Genomic DNA, 12468 nt, shown 5'->3' with positions numbered 1-12468 from the left:
TTTCAACTTACTGTTTGAAAGTTCTCAAAATGGCCTCCCTCGCCCCCTAATGAACTGGCAGCATCCTACCCTATAAATTTGGTCTTCCGTGTTCAGTGGCATTAGGTAGGGCCCCCAACCTCCAGTTCACCACAGTCCCCACCACGCCCTAAGCCTTGCCTCTGGAGCCTCTCTCCTTCCTAGCTACTTTCCACTTAGCCTCTGAAAGCATCTGACTTTTCAATCCACCTATGTGTTTTCTTGCCAGCCAACTCAAGTCCAGCTGAGATAAACTCAGTCCCGCATCATCTGGAGAAGCGGTGGTATGGTCTGCGAAGAGGGACACTGTGTATTCAGCACTGTGCCAGGCCCTTTGGAATCTTCTCATTCTTTTTTAAGATTTTATTTTTAAGTAATCTTTATAGCCAACGTGGGGCTCAAACTCACAACCCCAAGATCAAGAGTCCCACACCCTACTAACAGAGCCCGCCAGGCACCCCAGCATCTTCTCATTGGATCCTCACTAACCAGATGAGAAAAGCACTATTCTATAACCAAGGAGCAAGTGGCTCTGAGGGGTTCAGTGTGCCAACCCATGTCACAGAGATTCTGGGCAGTAGAGCCAGGGTGGAAACCCACGTGGGTCTGGAGGCTGCTCTGATCCTGAAGTGAGGGGGAAGCATGCTGGAGTTCTCCCCAAGGAAAGGGGGATGCCCTAAGTAAGCGATGTCTTCTATTCCTCCTGCCCCCCACCTGGGCTCTTTATACAGACCCACCCCCAGATGCTCCCCTGGAGGCCAGCGAATGCCCGCCCCGGGGCCACACCACAGAGATCTGTGCAGTCTCTCAGACCCTGTCCTCAGAGCAACATGTACTAGATTTCATGCTCAGCTGTCATGGTCTTGAAATTCTCCATAATTCTAATCAAGGGTTTATACTATCACCACCTAGACCAACAAGTGACAGTGGTAAGATGGCCCAACCAGCACCAGGCTCCCTCACGCCCGGTGCCATTGGTGCCGTGCACCCAGAGGACACCTTGCACCCAGCAATGCCTTCTGGGAGTCGCCACCCACAGACCCCAGTTCCCCCTTCCAGATTCGCAACCAGAGTCCTTGGGCTTCACTGATACCTAATCAGCCGAGCTTTGCGCTGGACAGTCACCGCGGCAACCAGAGGTTGGTCTCTGCCACTGAGTGAGTCAGCAAGTATTTTTCAAGTCCTGTGGTAGAACTCGGACGGAGAATCAGTGACTTTGCTGGACAGTCTAGTTTTTAAGTATTTTTAGTAATCAATACCCTAAAAGAAGGGGGAAGTCATATTCGTTAAGTCATGAGGTAGACACAACAGTAAGGCTGTACAAACATAGACTTTGGCCACAGAGACTTTGGGGCTTGAGTCCCAGTACCACCCCGACTAGCCCTGTGACGTTACACAAACCACTCTCCCCTCTCGGCCTCAGTTTCTCCTTTACAACAGAACAATTCTCCTCCCTGCCCAGCTCACTGGGCTCTTTAAGGATGAAATGAGCTCATGTGTAACAAAGAGCTTTGTTGACTGTGCAAATGTTAGATTGTTCTTTCAATAAACATTTATTAAGCGTTTACTCTGAGCCAAAGCCTGAGTTAGGCATCAGAGTCTCTCAAATGTAAACCTCCCAGGCTCCCTGGGATTCATTCTTTCTTTTCCCCACCAACTAAGGTGATATTCACATGACATAAAATTAACCATTTGAAAGAGAACAACTGAGGAGCACTTAGTGCATTCACAATATTGTGAACCAACCTACTAAGTCCGAATCTGTGAAAAAACTGCACCCACTAAATATCAGCGTCCTTTGAGGGTATGTTCTCCCTCGCGAACATTTCGTCCTTCTTCAGAGCTGATTTCCTGGGTTTGATAATGGCCTGATGTCCCTCTGGTCACCTGCGATGCCAAGCCAACCCCCGGATCCAACCTCCATCTTCACAACTTGAGATCCACTTTCTTCTGCCAGCCCCAGAGAAACCAGAGCCCCGAGCCTGCCATTTTTAATGACGCCAGGGCTGGATAAGCAGGTAATCACTATGCATTTCAGTAAATTACCTCCATAAAGGAGCGATCGTGTTTGTTCGTGTGCCCTTCCTTCCCAGAATCAGCTCCCTGCCTGCCAACATTGCCTCTTCCCAGCAGCCTGTGCGTTTGGCGAATGTCGGCCTTGTCAGGCTGGGGGAGAGTCAGGTGCAGGGGGAAGGGGCGGTGTTTGGGCAAATATTGGACTTGGCCACACTTGCTGTCCATATCAGGAACCCGATTGGCGTTATTGATTGACAGATGTGGGGACCAACTGTTTGGAAAGCTGAGCCCCCTCGGATTGGGGTAGGTGTTTCGGCAAACAGCCCTAATACTGGGCAAACAGGCCTGTTGGAAGAAGTGCCTGGCATGTTAGCAGAGCAAACCAAGCGCTGAGCAAACAGCTTAAAAGAATGTGGCCACCTCCATGTAACCTCAGCCGAGGTATTGATCCCACCGGAGGCGGGAGAGGGGCTGAGCGGGGAACAGAGAGATCCACACCCCAGCAGAATGTAAATGTTATCTTTAAGCTGCGGCTGTCAGGGCCCTAATGGGCATCTGTTTGGAATTTGTCTTCTTGCAAATCTTTAAATCCAGGTCAGGACCACACACAGAATTCAATAACAACTTTTCAGAGAGATCGGGGCCTGGGACTGATCTCATTTTTCCTAAGTCCCACTGGGACCTTCTGTTCCTCCTGGAGGTAGCAGCCTCGGATGGAAACTTTCTAGGTACAAGGCCCAAGCTAGAAGGAGGCAAGTGTCCTGAATGTGAGTCAGAGGAGAAGAAAATCTGAAATCAAGGTGCTTTCTTTGATCCCTGAGCTATCCGTACAGGAGAGCTGGTCGGTGGAAAGAATCCCAGAATCCGGGCCAAGGAACCCGGTGTTGCTGCAGCTGTTGGTTCCACTTGGATGGCCTCCGTTCCTCACCTCCCTGGGCCTCAGCTTCTGCCTCTTCCAAGAGGAGCACACAGACCCTGCTGGGCATATGCAAAGCCTCGGGCCGGAAAGCTCACTCGGGTTGGGAGAACACTCTGTAGCCAGAAGACGCAGCTCCTGGGGTCAGAAGTTGGGCATTTTGTGGGATGCCCCATCCGGGGCCCAAGACCCTCCAACATTACCCCGTGGCAGTGGCACGGACCACAACCATGGCTACCCACTGTTGTTCCAGGAGAGTGACGGCACAGAAGACGGACAGAGGAGGGAATATGTGATGTTTGTAAATTCCTTGAAAAGTCTAAAAACCATGCTTGCTTGCCTTTTGGTATTTCTGGAAAAGAACAGAGTGAACTGTACTTGCTCCTCACCGTTCCAAATGAGGTAAAAGGGCTGTGATCGGAGAGCACCACTGGTCTGCAACTTCTCCTCAAGAAAAGCCACAGGAAAAAGAAGCCCTTCTCCCTTGGCCTCCCACCCCCTTTCCCAGCCTGGCCCAGTCCCTTGGCCAAGCAGGTAGAGGCCAGGCATAGGAAGGAGTAACTCAACCACACCACAACCACGGCCCCTGCCCCCAGAAAGGAAGGGGCAAACTCGTGCTGAGTGCTGACCCGTTCAGAAGACTGAAGCCCGTCTCCAGCAGGGGCCCTGAGCAGTGAGGGTAATCCAGGCTGTCACTGGGCACTGCAACTTATAAGAATAGAAAGAGAATATAAACCCTTTTGGTCATCTCTGACTTTGGGTGTCTGGTTTCACCGTGATAAGAAGAATCAAAGAAGGCTGTGGCTGGGAGAAGGAGCATTCCCAATTCTTTTAATGGCCCTTTAAACAGGCACCGAACGGAAGGAGGTCGGCGAGTAGTCAAGAGTGTGGGCTAGAAATCCCTGCTCGGCCAACTGCTAGCTCTGTGAGCGTGGGCAAGTTACCTGCGTTCTTTGAGCTTCAGCACTCCTCCCTGTAAAACGGAAATAATAGTACAAGGGATGAAATAAGGTACTGTGTCTTGGCCCTTCAGCACTGTCCTTCACCCACCGTAAGCCCTCAGTAAATAGTAAGGACTTATTATCATCTCTGTGACATGGGCAGGACGGACCCTAGCATGAGCTGTCATTGCCAGTATGAGGCTGTGGGAGATGCCCCTGTCCCCAGTGAGGACATCCACCAGCCTAGCCTAGAAAACCTAACATCAGACTGAGGTCAGCATGGAGGTTTTACCACAAAGTGGAGAAACGCATTGTTTTTAAGAGCATGGCCCTGGAAAGTTTCTCAGGCTACCTTCTTCCATAGGCACATCCCGGCTTTCTGCAGCGAGAAGGCTATAAGGACAAAGCACCCCTCCACCCAACCCCTCCCCATCACAGAGATAGTCTATTGCCCTCTGCTTACAGATCGGGCAGAGGAAACCCTAGGACAGGAAGGGGCTTGCCTTCGGTCGCCCAGTAGGTCAGACAGGGAGGGAGCAAGCCACCTGTGACACTAAGGAAATGGGCAGAGGAGGCTGGGTCTTTGTGGCAGAAGCACTGACAAGCGGAAGCCAGCCTCCAAAGAGAAGGGGGTAGTGACCTACTTCACCCCATTAAAAGTTATTAATCCATTAGGGCTTCTCTACTGCAATTAGAAAGAGCCAGGTAAATTGTACCTGTGTTGACACCCTTGCTCTCAACCTCATGATTAACAAACATACCCTCCGTGAAAGGACTATCTCAACAAAGAGCATCTCAAAACCATCTGTTCTGGGGGCAGGAGAGCAAATACGAGGACGAGGACGCACAACATGGGGGGTCATCGAGGAGGGCAGGTGTGGAGAGGTAACTGTATTTCCCCAATCCGCATGGCCTCGCCTCTGGACCAGTACAGAGTATCTCCCCCTCCCCACTGAGAGAAAGGGATTTTAGCGAAGGTCTCGCATTTGGCCTGCGTCCCCTGTCCCCTGCGGCTGTCCTGCCTCCTGGGCCTTCCAGGGGGTGCCCCACTGATCTCGCCACCCCCACAGAGCACAGGCAGAGCCCCCCCTTCCCCGGCTCTCTCCCTTAGCTCCAAGAGAGTGACGCAGAGGCTCAATGTCATGAGCCAAAAAGAGTAAAAACTAAAAACGAGGAAGCTTGTTCCGTAAAAACCACTGCTGTTTTCAAGGGTCAGGAGAGGATGCCCTCAGTGGCCTGAAGGGAAGAAAACAGGGCACATGCACACCACCACCACCTTCTCTGTCACTCTTAGATTCCATACTTGGCTCCCACAGCTGTCGAACAACGTCCCTCCTTTCCTGCCCCTCTGCAGACCTGGAGGAGATTCTGTATGGGGCGGGAGCGGTACAGCGCCTGCTACTGGACCAGGCTTCCCAGGTAGAACACTTGGGAGGCAGGAGCCCGGTGCGCATGAACTTAGTTTGTGCGCAGTTCAAAACAGCTCAGAGTGTGCCTCCAACCTTTTCTGAATCCACACTGGGGCACGGAAGCCCAGAAAACCCTTATCAAAAGCACCTGCTAGGGGCGCCTGGGTGGCTCACTGGGTTGGGGACTCTGCCTTCGGCTCAGGTCATGATCCCACGGTCCTGGGATCGAGCCCCACATCGGGCTCTCTGCTCCACAGGGACTCTACTTCCTCCTCTCTCTCTGCCTGCCTGACTACTTGTGATCTCTGTCTGTCAAATAAATGAATAAAATCTTTTTTTAAAAAAAAGCACTGCTAGCCTTACCTGCTGAGAAACCCCACCCTCCACCCTCCCCCAACTCCCTGCACTTGGAAGGCTTAGTCAGGAGGCAGTAAAGGGATTGGCCCCCATTCTGCTGCTGGTCCATCTCCCCACCCACGCCCCACTCCCCCCACTCCCGATGCTGCTGTAAAGGCAGGCCCTCAGAACCGGGGAAGCTGTTCCCTCCTGGGTTCCCACTTTCTCACCCCATTGCAATGCTCCTAATTACCAACTGTTTACAGGGAAGACAATGAGACGGAGTCCCCTGATAGAAGAGTTAATTATTACAAGCCAGGAAGAGAGAGCTGTTGCAAGCTGACCCCATCCACCTGGAACTGTGGTAGCTAGCACTGTTTGGGTAACACGCAAGTTGGAGCCGTGTTTTCAGGGGAGGAGCAGCAGCTAATTATAATGATAATGTGAACGACGCAGCCTCCCTGAGTGACTCTAAGCTCAGTTACTGACCCACCCCGAAAACACTCCAGGTGTGGCCCATTATGCTAAGATCACAGTCCTTCCCCTACGCCCCTGGGTCTCCCCAACAGACTTTACAGGCCCTTGAGAACCTTGATCTTTGAAATGAGTAAATGAGTAAACACAAATACACCCTGACCATGACTGGCCTCCTGGGTCACTGAGGCCCTGAGCTCAGAAGGGGCCCCCACGTGGTTTCGTGCTTGGCTGTCACTCTCTTGACATAATTTCTGAACGGGGCCCCCCAGCATTTTCGTTTTGCACAGGGACCTGAAATTATGTCACCAGTCTTGCACCAAACTCAAATTAAAAAACAAGACAGTGCTAATAGAAAGTGAGACTCAGGGGGGCGCCTGGGTGACTCAGTGGGTTAAAGCCTCTGCCTTCAGCTCAGGTCATGATCCCAGGGTCCTGGGATCGAGCCCCGCATTGGACTCTCTGCTCAGTGGGGAGCCTGCTTCTCCTCCCTCTCTGCCTACTTGTGATCTCTGTTGTCAAATAAATAAATAATAATAAAAATATATTTTTTTAAAAAAGTGAGACTCAGGAATCCATACATCAACCCCCTTTGCCCTCATTTGAGTTAAAATGCCCCGTTCTTTTAAAATTCTGAGGAAGAGAAAATCTGAGCTACAGAACTTTTTTTTTTTAGGAAAGTATTTTATTACATGAGAACCCCCTTTCTGAGTAGGCCAGACCCTGTCCTCGCCTCTCAGCCAGCCCCTGCGGGAAAAGCACCTTGCTGACAGGCGGTGACTGCAATCCCAGGCTGCGGAGGGTCCCAGCTCCGCCCTGAGACAGCAGGAGGGTTGGAGTCCTTGCCCCAGTTAGCTCATTCAGAAAGGCAAATGGGATTGGGAAGGGGTAAGGAAGGGATGGGGGCAAAGTCAGCCATTCCCAGCCTGCTTCTCAGTTGTTTGAAAATATTTCCCCAAGAGAGGGTCTCTATGGCAAGAACAAGGTTCAGAAACTCTGGATCAAATAATATTCTGAACGACAGGACTTGTCAGAACCTTTATTTATTTTTTTTTCCCTAAAGATTTTATTTATTTATTTATTTGTCAGAGAGAGCGCGCGAGAGCGAGCACAGGCAGACAGAATGGAAGGCAGAGTCAGAGGGAGAAGCAGGCTCCCTGCGGAGCAAGGAGCTGGATGTGGGACTCGATCCCAGAACACTGGGATCATGACCTGAGCTGAAGGCAGCTGCTTAACCAACTGAGCCACCCAGGCGTCCCTGTCAGAACCTTTAAAAAGTTATAAGAATTGTGACTCTCCAATCCTGTGCTGACAGGGCTTCTTCCCAAGCTTGTTTGACTCCATTGATCTAACAACCCAGTCGCTTAGGGGAGTGGTCACTATAAGACCCATAGAACCTAAACTTCAGGGCCTCCCACCTAGGTCTTTGCAAGGCTCTGGAAACACCCTAACAAAATGTTCACCAGTTATATCCATCCACCCCACAAAGTAACGTTTGCAGAACATTTGTGTAGCATTTACAGAAGTAAGATACTTCCCTATATCCATATCCTTAAAGAGAACCCCTAAAATTCTGACTTTTGGACCCCACAAAATGTGTATCCTTCTCTGCACCCATCTCCCCATCTAGAGGCCCCACCCTTACACCCCGCCAAACACCTTAAAATGTACTCACGTCCTCGTTTAATATCATTTATAAACTAACTTGAAGAATGGAGTCGGAGATAGCATAATGTCATTTGTTTCGTAGACTTCTAATTAAACATTCTTTCACATTGGTTTTGCTCTGTTGCAAGGAATGTTAATTTCAGAGGCAACGTTTAAAATTTCCATGTCGTGATCACTGTCTTAGACCCTGGGGATGCTCCCAGTCCCTGAGCACCTGGTCTATACTGCAAAATGCCAGAAACGGTGCCCCGCTCACCAGCCTCTACAGTTCCAGAAACACTATGCTGGGTTATCTGCTTGGGTGTCTCCACTTCAGGGGAAACGTCTACCTGACGTCTCATTCAGACTAAAGAGGGATCAGGGTGGTGGGGAGAGAAAGAGTCTGGGTTATGGAAATTGAACTTTTATTATCATCGAGAAACAGCGGGTTTCCTTGAACTGGGTTAACAAGGTGTTATCTAATGAGACCTGAGGGGCTGCTTTAATTTAGGACAAGATTGTTGTGCAATTAGCTTATCAACTCTGTATATGTAAATGAAGGCTTTTAAAGTCCTTGAAAACGGCTCCTGCTCTTAAGTAATTGAACTGTTTCCCTGGATGCTCTTCACTCTCCCCTGCCTGGACACTTCTTTTAATTAAGCATTAGTGTGCAAAGCGCTGTGCCTAGGGGTTGAAAAGGAGGAAGAGCCAGTCCCCTGCCCTCCATCTGCCTATTGTCTAATTAAAAGTTGGCCACCCTTCCCCGAGGAGGGCTGGATGGCGAATGTTTTCGGCTTTGCAGACTATCTCTGTTCCCAGAACCCAGCTCTGCCCTCCCGGCACCAAAGGAGCCAGAGACCGTGAGCAGATGAATGAGGGCGGCCATGATCTACTAAACCTTCACTTACAAGAATCATCCAGGCTATAGTGCGCCAACCCCAGGTCTAATGAGAGAGACAGATGTGTAATTGACTACGTGAAGGTACAAATGCAGGTCTGTGCTAGCCAAGGACTGCAGAGTGTGGACAGAGGGAAGAAGCAACTGCTTGGCACAGGGAAGACAGAGGCTTTCCCCGCGTCTGAGCCCTATGGAGACACTGCCTTTTGGCTGAGCCCCTTACGCTTCCCCAACTGCTTTGTTCTTACCTGATTTTCCTCCCCAGCAAGGCTGGAGCTCCTGAGGCCTGATGTTTTCTTCTGTCGTTCACGGGGCTGAGCTAAACTGGGTGCCTACGTCCTGCCTGCAAATTCTGAGTCAGCATCCAGGCAAATGAGTTTCATGTTGGAAAGAGCGAAACACGGACACCAGGCATTCCCCCCCCCCCCGCAGCCAGGCTTCAAATAACCATTGCTCGTTTGGGAAACCACCTTGCCTTTGAGGGGAATTAAACAATGTAATCTCCTACACGCACCCGTCGCCTCTGCTCTGACTCCTTTATTGTTCTTCCAGACACTTTCTCTTTGCATTTCCAATATCCAAATGCCGCCTAGTTTACTGTGACTTGTTTGCTCAAGGCTGGGCAAATACAAGAACAAAGGAGGCTGTGAGCCTCCGCAAGGGCTCTGCTATCACCTGCTCTCATCCTGAGCTTAGCAGCCTTCAGCACCCCATCCCCTAAACAGGCTGCAGGCAAAGGTTCCTTGAGATGCAGCGGCTATAAAGGTGGGACAGGAGACACCACCGGAAAGGACTCCTGATAGCTTATCTCTAACTCCACCAGGAACTGGGTAATGGTGACCCACTGGCAATAAGAGCACGTAAATGAATGACTCACCCCAGAAAATGCGTGGGGCTGATAACAAGAAGACCTAGGCATTTCCAAGTCCCAGGTCTTACCAAGAGATGGATCTTAGGGGGCTTAGCCCTGGCAACATCGCCACTAGCTATCTCCACAGCTTCTCCAAATTCATATGTAATCTCCCTGTGAGTGCATCATTCTGGCCATGCCACTGGACCACGCTCTGAGTCCCCCACTGCCTGGTTATGCCTGGTATCTGCCCAATGGGAGGCAATGATCATGAGTCCCCCCAACACGTGTGTGACTCTCCAGGAAGCCAGACGAAGTCAAAGCAGAGAACGCTAGATCCAAAATGGAACTCCTGAGTAGTATTTCCAATGCAAGTTGCACCTGCAAGCACCCGGCCCCTCCCTACCGAGTTAGAGACCCCAGCTGCAGTCTTTCTCATCTGCAAATGAGAAACTACCTCTGAACTGCCGCACCCCATCCCCACCTTCTCACCCAGCGCAGCTCCTGACGGACAGGGAGTCCCTCTGTGGTCTAACCCTGGACCGGGTGATCAGTGTTCTACAGAGAAATCTCCCTGCCTGGATTACCCTCCTGCTTCTTCTTCCCCTACCCAGGGTTTACCCAGCCTTCAAGATCTGGCTCCAGGCTGCCTCCTCCAGGAAGTCTTCCCCCATCAACCAAGCTCTGCCAGCACCTCCCACCCCAGAGTCCCAACCCGGCTTTTAGGCAGGCTCACACAAAGTCAAATTTAATAGCACCCTGTCCAATCTCACAGTCTTAGCACTCCACATGTGTTCATTATCTCCCCAGAGCGTGTAAGTTCGTTGGCTAGAAACCATGCCTTCACTTTTAACCCCCTAAGCTCAATTGCACAAGGCTAGATAAACAGCAGGTGATATAAATTGCTGTTGCTGATATAAATTCCAAGGATATAAAAAAGGGTACAAGCCCAGCTGCCTCCTCTTTTAAAAGGAGACATAGTGAGGGTGCCTGGGTGGCTCAGTGGGGGTGCCTGGGTGGCTCAGTGGGTTAAAGCCTCTGCCTTCAGCTCAGGTCAAGATCCCAGGGTCCTTGGTCATGATCCCAGGGTCCTTGGATTGAGCCCAGCATCGGGATCTCTGCTCAGCAGGGAGCCTTCTCCCCCCACCCTCTCTGCCTGCCTCTCTGCCTACTTGTGATCTCTGTCAAATAAATAAATAAAATCTTTTTTAAAAAAATAAAATAAAAGGAGACATAGCCATAGTAGCAACCAATTCCTGTGAGCCATTGCATATCCGAAAAAGACTCCCCACATTCATGATCTCAATTAATCAGCAACCCCAGGGCGATATGTAGAATCCCTCCCACAATATGCAGATGCGGACACCAATGGCCAATGAGAGTCTTTGATTTGCCTACAAGCACAACTCGCTCGTAAGTGGCAGAGTCATGATTTGAACCCAGGTCTTAGGACACCAAGCCTTTTTTTTTTTTCTTCTCCAGCATATGGTCTATGAGCCTTGAAAGCCAAGAGCTGATCCAAGGGGCGGCTGGCAGTTTTGCTACAGAGAAAACTGCAACCATCGGAAAATATATAACTTGTCCATACAGAGATGCAGGGACCACAGAGAAGGTAAGTTTCTGCCAGACCTCAAAGAAGGAATGGAATTTGGACAAAAAGAGAGGCAGGAGAGAAAAGGGGCATGAACGGGAGCAAGCAAAAGGCTTTGGAGAAATGGGGGGGGCACGGGAAACCACGTGGAGGAGGTATAAGCAGAAGGCAGTCTGAGGAGAGGAATATCATGCCAAACTAGAAGCAAGTCTTAAGCCTCAAGCGGGAGATTGTGAAGACCGTGTAAGCAGAGATGGGGGTAGGGGGTGTTTGAGAGACCTCCCCCTGCCCCCCGCCCCCCACAGGACTCCATGAGAGACCAGACGGGGATGGAGAGCAAACAAGAGTAAGTCAAGGTCGTTCCAAGCCCCCCAAGCCAAAGAGCCTGCTAAAATGTAGGTGTCATTAATCGACATGGGGGTGGCGAAAATTGCCGCTGATTTAAACTGGGAAGGAAACAGGCAGTATCACACAATGTCAAATTTAATAATATGCTGTCGCTGTGCACTATCTCATTATTCCACACATGTTCATTATCTCCCCAGATTGTGCGCTAGCTGGCTTTTGGAAACTATGTCTTCTTTTTTAACTTCTGCAGCTCCCCGTGAAGGGCTGAGCAGAGAGCCGCGGCCCGAGAAATACCAGTGGCTGTATATTTTAATGCCACGAACGGGGGCCTGAACCCCAGGGTGGCCGCAGAGACATTTCAGAGAGACAGACATCAACGCAATATTTTCTTGAAAGTATTTTTGCAGTAGCAGCTGGATGTGTCCAACAGCACCCGATAACAAAACGCTGTCCCTTGAGGTAATGAGTGTCCTGTCACTCAAGGTATCCAAGCAGAAACCAGACAATCATCAGAGTCTCTATGGAAGGAATCCCTGCCTCAGGAGGGAAACCAGACAGAACAGCTCATAAAGCCCCTGCTCCATCTCTCAGACGCTATGGTTCTAAAATGCTGTGAATTCGATCTCCCATTTCCTTGGCATGTCCCATTCAGAAATAGCCAGACTGACTTAAAAAAAGAAATCTCCATGCCTCCTTCTATTTCCTTCAGACCCTTTAAATGTCAAGTTCCAGACCATGGTTCTGCCATGCCGGGCGGCTGGATACCAAACCCATGAGGGCTAGGTTTAGAATAGCACGCCCGGCATGGCCAGAGGGGGGGGCGGGGTCTGACTTCATGCATTCCTAACACACGTCTATTTTTACAGCCATGAAACACAACGCCTCCCTTCGCTGTTCACATCAATATCACACAGGGACGCTGACACAGGGCCATCTGTCCCCGCAGACGTGTTCTTTCGGGAGGGGAGGCAGAGAGAACCGGAGAGAAATAGATATGCATTTTTGTTCTAAGTCTGAAAATTGA

At 50.4% G+C, this 12468-nt stretch overlaps 1 long non-coding RNA gene across 2 annotated transcripts; it reads right to left on the bottom strand.

The window, feature by feature from the left end:
* Window positions 1-434: 434 nt before the first annotated feature.
* Window positions 435-9192, bottom strand: LOC116590593. Of its 2 annotated transcripts, XR_004285663.1 has the most exons (4): window positions 8904-9192; window positions 3895-3923; window positions 3580-3658; window positions 435-3302 (listed from the first exon to the last, which is right to left on the bottom strand). It is a non-coding gene; the product is annotated as an uncharacterized LOC116590593 (long non-coding RNA). The 2 variants fall into 2 exon arrangements; XR_004285662.1 differs by lacking the exon at window positions 3895-3923.
* Window positions 9193-12468: the final 3276 nt, after the last annotated feature.

This window comes from Mustela erminea, chromosome 5 (assembly GCF_009829155.1).
Source record: "Mustela erminea isolate mMusErm1 chromosome 5, mMusErm1.Pri, whole genome shotgun sequence".
Classification (NCBI taxonomy): domain Eukaryota; kingdom Metazoa; phylum Chordata; class Mammalia; order Carnivora; family Mustelidae; genus Mustela; species Mustela erminea.
This window is presented reverse-complemented; position numbering and strand designations above follow the sequence as displayed.